The sequence below is a fragment of the Equus quagga genome, chromosome 2, assembly GCF_021613505.1.
Source record: "Equus quagga isolate Etosha38 chromosome 2, UCLA_HA_Equagga_1.0, whole genome shotgun sequence".
Lineage (NCBI taxonomy): Eukaryota > Metazoa > Chordata > Mammalia > Perissodactyla > Equidae > Equus > Equus quagga.
In genome coordinates this window covers 114,871,417-114,883,010 of record NC_060268.1, presented here as the reverse complement: position 1 = coordinate 114,883,010, position 11,594 = coordinate 114,871,417, and the positions used below count along the sequence as shown (strand labels likewise).

Genomic DNA, 11,594 nt, shown 5'->3' with positions numbered 1-11,594 from the left:
GGGGACTCAACACACCCTCCCCTTCCCTAAGGAGGGATCGCCCCTGTCCCGCCGCGCCCCTCCCGGCACCACCCAACTCCGCATACCCGGCCGCCCCTGCGCCCGCCGGCCAACCCCCTGCTCCGCTCCCGGCGCGTCACAATAGCGCCCTCGTGGCCCCGCCCCGCACCCAGCCAGCCAATCCCAGGCTCCGCTCCCGGTGCGTCACAATGGCGCCTTCGAGGCTCCGCCCCCCGACTGCCGCCGCGGAGGCCCCGCCCTGCCGTGGTCTTTGCGTCCTTCCGGCTCCGTTGTGGAAGTAGGACTGTCCCTCGTCTTCCAGAAGAAGAAGGTGGGGTTTGGTAGGGAAACCGGCCTGCGCTCACGTAGGCAGGCGGAAGCAGGGCGGGGGCGCGGGGACCTGGGGCTGCTGCTCCCGAGTGCTGGGGCGGAGGGCCGAGCAGGGCCCGGGCACGCAAGGGCTTCCGGAAGCGCCGCGTGCACACGACGAGCAGGAGTTGTGGACTCCGGCCTGCCGCGCGCCTGACTCCGCCCCTCGGAAGCCCCGCCCAGGGCGCGCCGCCAGGGGTTTCCATGGTGATGGTAAACAAGCCTCAACTGCCTCAGCTACAACTGCCAAGTCCCCCGCGTTCCACCCTCCTCTAGGTGCTCAGGGGGACGACCGAGGCGCCGGGTGTGAGGAAGAGCGGGAGCGCAGAGACTCGGAGCCCGAGGTGAGGGGCGGGACGGACGGCGAGTCCGAAGCCGAGGGCCGCACACCCGGAACCGACCGGCGACTAGGTCCCGTAGGGGTGGCGACAGTGGGGCTCAGATTTGGGGTCCAGGGAGGCGGGGTCTGAGGTCAGGGGCCGCAAACCACCGAGGGACTGACCGTGGCCTCTGCTCACTGGAGGTGGAGACGGCGGTGCTGAGATTTGGGATCTGGGGAGGCGGGGTCTGAGGTCAAAGGCTTTACACTCGGGCATTCGACGGGGGGCTGACTTTGGGGTCTGGGGAGGAAGGGCAGGAGGGCCTCGGGCGGACTCCAGGGAGAGCAGGGCCCGAGAGCCTCTGCCAGGAGCAGGGTGAGGGCCCTCGGCGGCCGTCGGAGGGGGAGTTGATTTAGAAACGAGAGCAGTTCCCTCACGTGGCCGGGCGCGCCTGGGAGTCGCCCGAGACTGGCTGGGCCTGGCTCCTCCCCCCTCCCACGTTCCCGCTCGCCGCGCCTCCACTCCGTGCTCGTGGCCTTTTCTTCCTCTCCGAGCCGCGTGTGTGCCCTGCGCGCCTGTCCGCCTTCGTCTCCTGCCATCGAGGTACCGTGTTCTCATTTTGGGTGAAACTCTGGTTCTCGTTGTCTTTGCTTGGTGCCTCCACTTGTGCTGAGCGAGCTTAATCGGCCGTTTGGTTTTCCCTCGTGCTTTCCTTCTTTGTATCTTTGAGTGTCTTGCTGATTCTTGACTGCGCCTAAGAAACTTCCGGACGCTGCCGGCTCTCGCGCGGCGCTCTCTGCCTCCCGTGCGCCCGCGCGCTTCCCTGAGGTGGCGCCGGGCGGCCTGCGTGACCCGACCGGCCGTGAGCCCCTCCCGTTAAGGGCCTCAGAGGACCCCACAGGTTCCCGCAGACACCCTCCAGGCCCGGGAAAGTCCCCTCCCTCCCCCGCCACCTGCAGCCCCCCGACCGGCATCCCGTCGGTCCCAGCCCGCCGCCCGCGGGACGCCCGTGGCCTCAGTTCTCTTCCTCTGGAGGCCCTAGGACGAACGGTCAGGCCGCCTGCTCTGGTTCACAATTGTCTGCGGGCGCCGGGGGCTCGGCCTGTCCTGCGGGCCGGGGGCGCGGCCGGAGAGGAGCCCGTGGCAGCTGCGCGCCGAGGGGCCACCGTGCGACCGCGGCAGCTTCCCGGAAGGGCCGCGGGGGAGGGCGCCCGGGGTTCGCTCAGTTGTCCGCAGCCTGGTGGAGCAGGAGGGTTTTGAAGGCTGCAAATAGTCTTCTATTTCAAATATCGTCGAAAGTACCGATTTTAATATAATTCTGTTACTTTTAGTCACGGTCTTAAAAGTTAACTATTTACTTCTGAGTTTCTAGTAAGGATGAAAATACCTCGGGTTCTCAGGGTAGACAGAAAATATATTAGAATCTAACCTATCAGTGAAAAGTGATGTTTTCAGTATGTACTAATTTCTACGTAAAATTTTTTCATTTTACAATAAGCGATTAAGGGGCCTGCGCGGTGGTGCCCCGGTTAAGTTCGCACTTTCCGCTTTCACGGCGCGGGGTTTGCCAGTTCCGATCCCAGGTGCGGAGCTACGCACTCCTTGGCAAGGCATGCTGTTGCAGGCGTCCCACGTATAGAGTAGAGGAAGATGGGCACGGGTGTTAGCTCAGGGCCAGTCTCCCTCAAAAAAAAAAAAAAAATAAAGGTATTAATTCCTACACTTAATGAGTTTTGGGAGAGAAGCAATTCCATACTTTGCCTTGGGGAATCTCATGTTCCTGTATGCACTTGTGTAAATTGATTAGGTTTATTATTTCTATGTTATGATCTCCTTTTTTAGTTTTTTCTACTTTAGTAATGTTCTTGTAGTTTTTACTTTTTTTTAGGTGACAAGTGACTGGGTTTCGCTTGAGTATTGTTTCAAAGCTCCCTTTGTAAACAAAATATTCAAGGAAAAATGTGAATTGATTTAAGGGAAAAGATTGATTAAATAGGAGCGTCAGTCCTCGGAGATAGGCAAAACTGTGGAGATGAGTGTGGAGACATACGGTGCCCATCAGAGTAGGTGCCTGGAGTGGCTACAGAAATGGAAGCGGGCTGCCTTCAACGGAGGTGACTTCCCGCCAACCTCCCCTCCCCGATCTGACCTCTGGCTTTTGGACTCTTTGTAGAACCACGTTAATTGATCCTTAGTGGGTCCAGGCGCATAGCTAGGGTTTACCACGTTTTCTAATCACATGCTCATGAGCAGTCTACAAGGGGGTATTGCTATTATTCCCATTGTACAAATGAGAAAATGGAGGCCGTGAGAAAAGAAGTCCCTTGCCCAGGGACAGCTGGGACTAGGACTCAGCTCTGACAGGGATACCCCTTTGCCAGGGTGCCCTCCTCCCCACCTAGTTGCTTTGAACCAGGGTTCTTGTGGAAGACAAAAAGCTGGGCAGAGGGATAACCAGGCTTAGCTAAGACCAGCTTGGCTTATTTTACAGCAAATCCTAGACATAAGATTTTTATCGGTAAATATTTCAGCTTGTAGGTCTAAGGACTTGTAAAATATAACCACAATACCATTATCACACCTAAAGAAATAATAATTCCTTGATATCAAAATCCCCAGTGATCAAATGTGCCCGACTGTGTAATAAATATTTTTATACAGGTGGTTGTTTTGAATTGGGATCCAAACAACATCACATTTTATATTTGGTAGATATATATCTTTTAAATTGTTTTAATCCAGAGCAGCGTTGTCCAAGAGAAATATAATGCAAGCCACATAGGTAATTTTACATTTTCTAATAGTAAAAAGAAACACATGTAGTTCACTTTAATAATTAGTTTAACTTAATATATATCCAAAATATATAACATTAAATTATATTTTTCATGTTTTTTATTCAAACTAAGCTTTCAAAAATCCAGTGTGTACTTTATATTTACCGGCCACGTTTCAAGTGTGGCAATTGGCTACTTTATTAGTGACAATCTAGAGGTTCCCCATTCTTAAAAGATTTTTCTTTGTTGAACAAATTAGGTGTGTGTCATGCAGAATTTCTTCCCCACACGCTCTGGGTTTTTCTCATGGCATTCCTGTGGTGGTGTTTGATTCTCTGTCCCCTGCGTTTCCTGTAAAATGGTAGTTACCTCTAAAGGCTGTTCTTATTCTGTTGAGGTTTTTTTTTTTTTTTTTGAAAGAATGCTTCATTCAAGATGCCCTCTATTCCTGCCAGAGGCATATTTTGGTTAGTGTTCCACCTTTGTAATGTTAGCAGCCATTGATGATCCTTCCCTCAATCCATTGTTTTGTTAATGGTTTTCAAATTAGTGATAATTTTAATTAAATATTCTTTCTCATTTATTAGCAAAAATACTCTACAGAGAGGAAGTTTTCTTTAAAGGCAGGTTAAGTTTTTGACTCCTTCGTTATGTTTATCAATATCCAGCGTAATGAATTGAATCCTAACCATGTGCCAGACAGTAGTTTTTCCAGTGTCATTCTGAAGGCCTGGATTTTAAATATATAGGATGTGTTTTAGTCCACTGTAGCTTTTATTCTCTTTGATGCTCAAATTCTCCAATTTTTGGCCTTCAAATTAGTTCCTGACTTTTTTGATACAAACTCAGTGGTCTTTGATGGCTTCTTTGGTTTAAGGTGTAATACTTTCAGTGGATCCACCAAAGTTTATTCAGTTGGACCTCTAGTGATGGGCAGTTGGGTTGTTTCTAGTCTTTTCCTATTAGAAATAGTGCTGAAATGACTATCTTTTGCAGTTGTCTTTTCCCCTTTTTGACCAAAGGGATTGAACCACTCAATATTTCCACTAACAGTATTTAGAGTGCCTGCTTATCTACAGCCTTGCCAAGGAAGTATCTTATCAAACTTAGGTATTTTTGCCAATGTGATAGGTATTTTAAAGATTATTTCAAGTTTTGATTTATTGTATATGGCTGAGGTTGAGCATCTTTTCACGTTTAAGGATATTTTCTGTCAGCTCTCCATGCCTCTAGCCTATTTTGCTTTTTGGATCGTTGGACTTTTTGTCTCTTTAGAAGCTGTCTAAATATTAAGGATATTGACATTTTTGGGAAGTAAATTGCAAGTATCTTTTCCATTTTATCATTTGTATTTTTGCTTAGGTTATAGTGTTCAGCCATGCATAAGAGGTTTATTTTGTTGTTTTGTTTATAATCAGGTTTTTAGGTATTTTCCCATATTCTGGGTTTTGAGCCACAGTCAGGAGACTTTTCCCTATTCCCAGTTTTTAGAGGAATTCATCAATTTTCTATTCTATTATTTAGGATGTTTCTTAGCATGTCTCATAAAACATGGACAATTTTTAGTTAACTCATATTTTGCCTTCATTAATATGTCAGTGTGACAGATTGCAGTAATCAACTTTGAAATGATGGACTACAGTTGCATGCCTGCAATAAACCCAAGTTGGTCGTGATGCATTTTGTTTTGCATATTGCTGGATTTGGTTAGCTGATGTTTATTTAGGGTTTTTGCATCTGAGTTCATGAGTGAAATTAGCCTGTAAAACTTGATAAACTAATTCTAAAACTCTTGAAAATTAAAATTCAATTCCAGGTTGATTATAGATCAAAATGTAAAGATGCAGATGAAAACAACAGCTTTATAAGTTAAAAAGATATCCATATAGCCTTGGGCTAGGAAAAAGATCTCTTAGGATACAAAAAGTGATATAATTATTAAGGGAAAAAACCCAAAACAATTCCTATTAGGTTTTCCTGACAGTATGCATCTTCTTTTACAAAAATCCTCACCAAATACAAATATTACAAATTCCTATCACATTATTTCCTTATAAATCTATTTACGTTGTAAAGACCCGTCACTGATGTCTTCATTCTTCATCTTCCCCTAATTGGGGTCTCTGTTCTGCTTTATACAATACTTGGTTAGAATAGTACTGTCCAGGGGCTTGGCCCAGTGCTTAAGTTCACGCCCTCCACTTCACCGGCAAGGCTCAGGTTTTTGCCGGTTCAGATCCTAGGCGTGGACATGGCACTGCTCATCAGGCCATTGTGAGGCGGCATCCCACATGGCACACCTAGAAGGACCTACAACTAGAATATACAACTATGTGCTGGGGGGCTTTGGGGAGAAGAAGAAAAGAAAAAGGAAGATGGGCAACAGATGTTAGTTCAGGTGCCAATCTTTAAAAAAAAAAAGTACTGTCTAATAGAATTATGATATGAATGGCATATAATTTTTTCATTTTTTTGAGATATATAATTCACATACCGTACAGTTCACCTTTTTAAAGGGTACAATTCAGAGGTTTTTAATATATTCACATGTTGCAAAAACCACCACTATCTAATTCCAGAACATTTTCTTATGTTGAAACCCCCTAAGCATTCCTGGGATAAATCTCACTTGGTCGTGGTGTATAATCCTTTCTATGTGTGCTGGATTTGGTTTGTTAGTATTTTGTTGAGGAATTTTGCATCTGTATTTATAAGGAATATTAGTATGTAGTTATCTTTTCTTGTGATGTCTGCCTGGTTTTGGTATCAGAGTATATTTGTTTGCTAGGGCTGCTGTAACAAAGTACTGCAGACTCGGTGGCTTAAACAACAGAAATTTATTGTTTCTCAGTTCTGGAGGCCAGATGTCCTAGATAAGGTGTCAGCAGGGTTGGTTCCCTCTTAGGGCCATGAGGAAAGGATATGTTCCAAACCTTTCGCCCTGGTTTGTAGATGGCCGTCTTCTCCCTGTGTCGTCATGTCGCCTTCCCTCTGCTTCTCTGTGTCCACATTTCCCCCTCTTATAAAGACACCAGTCATATTGGAATACAGCCCACCCTAAATTAAATGACCTTGTTTTCACTTAATTACTTCTGTAAAGACTTTATCTCCAAATCTGGTCACATTCTTGGATACTGGGGGTTAGGATTTCAACATACGATTTTTTGTGACACAGTTCAGACCATAACACAGGTAATACTGGCCTTGTAGAATGAGTTGGGAAATATTTTAATTTAGTGTATTTTAATATATTTTGATTAACTCCATACATCAAAAATATCACTTCAACATGTAATGAATATTTTAAAATTGAGATATTTTACATTCTTGTTTTAATCTTTAATTCAGCATGTGTTTTATACTTAACAGCACATATTAATTTGTACTTGCCACATTTCAAGCGCTTAGTAGCACTTCTGGCTAGTGGCTACCATATTTTTTATCTTTTGTACCTAACTTGTTCTTTTTCCAAAGCAGTTTTTCCTCTATGCTTTGAGAGTTTTTACCAATACATGCCTGGGTTGGGTCTTTTTAAAGTATCTGTTGGGAACTACACAACGGAGTTTATTTTAAGCCAGGAAAATTTCCTTCCATTCTTTATCTGTTCTCTTGCCTCTATTTATGTCTTTTTCTCCTTCTGGGATTCCTGTTATTCACATGTTATATCTCCTGTCTCGTGTTATATCTTGTGTCCTCCAAATTTCATATCTTTTTCCTCTTAGTGTTTCTATTTTTTCTGTTTTGAGATATTTCTTCCACTTGATTTTCCAGGCCCCTATCCTTTCTTTCAATTTATTACTAACTTTAAATTCAAAACTCAATTTTTGGCACTGGAAAGTTTTTTATTCTGTGGTTGAGTATCTGAAACTGCCTATTTTTTCTGTTATAATATTTACAGTTTTGTCCAGCACTCCTTGTTCTCTGAAAACGGCCTGCTGTTCTAAGCTTTTGCCTGATGTGTGGTATCCTCTCTGGGTGCTGGAGCCCCTCTTAAGTACATTGTTATGTTCCTCTCTTCCTCTTGGCTCTGTTCTCCACTCACGCAGGGCAGTGTGCTGTTGTCCCCTGAGCAGCAAACATTGAGCACAAGCAACTACAGCAAGTCTCCACTCATGGCAGCTGCAATGGGACCTGACAAGGTATCAGCTCTCACAGACCACCAGGAGGTGGCTCCAGACCCCCTTCCCGTGGGGTCTGTGGTCTTGTACCAAAAAGGTCCCCTGGAGACCATGAGTGTAACCCACTGGCTCCCTAAGGCCTTCTGCCCAGCTCCAGGATCTGAGTGCTCATCCACCCTGGGGCTGCAGGAAACTTGCTAGGGGAGGTGGTTGGGAGACTATCTTCTTAGCAATTGTTTCCTTCATCAGAATTCTCCTTTCCTCCCCACCCCTCATTTCTTAGCTAGGTTAGAATTATTTCCTGCTATGGGGAGAGCACTACCAATTAATACAGATAATGAGATTTTCCCCTTAATTGAAAACAGATTTTTATTTTTAGCAATGGAAGTCTGATAGGGTTTCTTTTTATGAAAACCTCATCTGATACATTTTTTTTTATGTTGTAACTTTAGATCTTGATTCTTGGGTCACCTGCAGAATGCAATCAGTAATATAGAGCAAGGGTTGCTTGTTCTGTGCTGGGTAAAAATTTGTTCCTTATATTAATTTCAATATGAGCATTATATAGATAGGATAGTAGTTTTGCTTTTTAGTTAACACAGCTCTTGAGAAGTGAACACTGAGGAAAACAATATTACTCTCGACTTAGGCCCTTTACTTACCGTAGGTAATAGTTAAAAGATAATGGAAAACAGCTTTCCTGTTGCTTATAGATTGTGTCACATCCCCTTTGATGGATAAAAATGTAGTAATAGCAAGAGACATTTAAAATGTTAAAATATATTTAATGATCCATCTACATCTTCTCTCTCCTTAATAGCTCTTAGGTAGCTTTGTGTATTGAATTTGGCATGTTGGCAAATTAGGTCAGAGTTCTCACACTTCAGCTGCATGAGGCTTTTCAAAATTTAGGTACAACTGTGTGGGAGGGTACATTTTTTTAAGAAGTTGGTCCAGACATGCATCGTATTCATATGAGTCCCTGACACCAGAAATGTTTAAGAGCCACTGGGTTGGTACTTTATGAAATTGCTAGTTTGGAAGAGACTTTTGAGGTTTCCAGTAGAACAGAAAACATCCGTAACAAATAGAGGTCTGGGCTCTGCTCACATACTGTCCCATGAGCAGAGAATTGCTTCTTCCCCAGACCTCTCTGTGCACCTTGAGTGGAAAACAGACATAAGCAGCAGAAACAATATCTAAAATTCTCTTGGGAATTTAATAAGAACTGAATATAAAGACTAAAAAGATTCATCACAAAAAAAATATTTATACAAAGCAACCAACACCAAAACATATCCTGGTAAAGGGCTGCATTTTAAAAATACAAAGAATTTGAACAAGCTTCCAGGGGGAATAAGGTAATGTACAAGGGAAAAAGAGGCTATGTAGTCTTCTAACTCTTAGTTTTAAACTTTAGCTATTTACCAGGGAAAAAAGGTTTCACAGTCCCACCCCGCCTCATGCTTCTGGTCTGTTTAAACGTCACTTCCTGAGAACCCCAATGTAAGTTAATCCCTATTTTCTAGTGTTGGTCATTTCAAAATTTATCATTATACATTTATGTATTCATTTCTTTATTGATTTCCTGTGCCACTGTTCTGTGGACCTAGAACAGTGCCTGCCTCTGCTAAGTGCACGCTATTTCTGGCTAATGAATGACTCTTCAAGTCTGATCAATTTTATTTATTGCACATCACTGAAATCCTTTCACATGGTTCAATTTCCCCCGCAGTGTTTCTGTTGCAGGGTACCATCAATTCTTCCTAAACTCGTCATTCCTTCTCATCTCATCTCCATACATCTGTTCCTACCATTCATTTTCCATATAGCACCTTGACTGTTCTGTTGAAAAGCAAAACTCAAATTACACTACATTCCATTTTGAAACAATTAAGTGACTTCCCATTGGCCTTACAATAAAGTCCAAAATACCTTCCCAGGCCTTTTATAGAGGATCTTCCTCTACATCCCTCTTTTGTTGATGTCAGCCCTGGCTGCAAAGTGTTTTCAGGTGCTTTCTATCTCAGGACAACACGCTCCTGTGTGTCTTCTGTACATGTTGTTCCTTCACCAGGCAAGAACCACATCATGACTGATCAATTATTAACACTCGCCCTGCCGGTGTCACCAACCAGATAAGGAAGGCATATGTAAAACTACTTACCTGCAACAAAGACATTCCAATAAATTGAGAAAATGCACACCAGTCATATAAACTACCAAGAATATAGAAGAGGATTCAAATTTTGTGGGATGGTTTTTTTCTGTCACCCAGCTTCAGTAATGACCAATGATGGACAGTTCTCTGCCTCCCCCACCTTCTTCCCTCATGGATAATTTTGAAGCAAATCCCAGCCATCACAGTTTCATCCACAAGAACTTCAAAATGTATCACTAAAAATTAAGTCCTTTATTTTTAAACATAACTACAATTCTCTCATACCTAAAATAAGTATAAATATAGTCTGTTAAAATTCTCCTAAATTGTCCCGTAAATATTTACCAATTTGTTTAAATCAAGACAAATATGTCTCATGCACTGTGAATCCTTGATAAATGTCTTAAATTTCTTTTATTCAATAAGTGGTCTTTTCCCTTAGAGCTATTTTATTGAAGGACTGGCTCATTTGTCTTTGCAGTGTTTCCCAGAGTCTGGCTTTGCAGACTGGATCACCATACTCTCACCTAGTACCTGCCTTTATTATAAATCCTATAATTTGGTAGTTATTTCTAATTTCTAGTAAGTAGAGTCTTAAGACTTTTTTTCTTTTAAAAATAATTTTATTACTAAAAGTGTTAAACATACACAAAAACAGAGACGAAAGTATAATGAAACTCCTTCAGGTACCCATCACCCAGCTTCAATTAGTAAATCATGGCCCATGTTGTTTCATCTGTACTCCTGCTCCCTCCACTCATATTATTTAGAAACAGATTCTAGACATCAGATGTATCTCTAAATAATGTCTCTTAAATAAAACCACAGCAGCATAATTGCAACTTTTATAATTCCTTAATATAAAATAATTCAGTCACTGCTCACATTATTGCAATTGCCTTTTAATTGTTTTCCAGTCTGTTCATTTGAATTAGGATTCAAAGGTTCATAAAACGTAATTTGCTTGATAGGTATAAAGTTTAAGAATTGCATGTTTTAAAATTAATCTTTTAAAAATTATGCAAAGTATTTACATGAGTCTATAGTCAAATACACAAAATAAGGAGGTTCTACCTTTTGTCCGTTAGTTTCGGTTCTAAATTCTTGCCTCCAGAGATGTTTTTTTTTTTTTTTTTTTTTTTTTTTTTTTTTTGGTTTCGCCTTCCACCTAAGCCCCCCCCCCCCCCCCCCCCCACCCCGCTGGAACTCTGGACTTTTCCCCACCCTGGCATCTTTCCGGAGAACTCACTCAGAACGGTCTTCCTCGTTGCTTTTCTTTCCTCCTCCTCCCACTTCCTGCCTTGGCCGGTCGCGCGGGCCGCACCTGCAGGACGCATTTCCATTGGTGACATCTTGGCGGGCCTGTCGGTGGCACTTCCTCCTTTACACCCCGTGACCCACGTCCGGCTTGCCGCCCTCCCAGTCACGCGGCCTCTGCCTCTGGGACGCAGCCCCGCGCGCCGGCCTTCCGGACCCGTCGTGGTGAGCCGCCGCGAGCGGACGACCCCCGCCCGCCCATCCGCCACCCCCACTGCTCGCAGGTCCCGCGACCTCCTCCCTCCGAACCACCCCCCACGCTTCGGGAACTCTTCCCCCCTCCCCCCCTTGCTGCCCCGCGAACTCTTTCTCTCCCCCCGCCCCCCAGCTCCCCAGGATGTTCCCCCGACCCGACCCGGGAGTTCCACCGCCAGCCCGGAGACCGCCCGCCCCCCGCGGGCCCAGGGAACTTTTCCCCGGCCGCCCCAGGAGCCCCCTGACTGGGGAGCTCCGCCCCCGCCCCCCGCGGCTCCGGGAAGCCCGGCCCGCGAACTCTTCCCCCGCCTCACCCCCCCCCCCCGCCCCGCAACTC

At 44.6% G+C, this 11,594-nt stretch overlaps 1 protein-coding gene across 5 annotated transcripts in view; it reads left to right on the top strand.

Moving 5' to 3' along the window:
- The first annotated feature begins 247 nt into the window (after positions 1-247).
- HNRNPF (heterogeneous nuclear ribonucleoprotein F) overlaps positions 248-11,594 on the top strand; it is a 20,486-nt gene continuing 9,139 nt past the window's right edge. The window contains exon 1 of one of the 5 annotated variants that reach the window (XM_046652600.1): positions 248-331. The gene's annotated coding sequence lies outside the window, so the exon portion shown is untranslated. Of the gene's footprint in view, positions 332-356; positions 714-1,164; positions 1,293-11,075; positions 11,287-11,594 lie in introns of those variants that run through there. The other 4 variants (XM_046652598.1, XM_046652597.1, XM_046652596.1 and 1 more) reach the window with 4 other exon arrangements.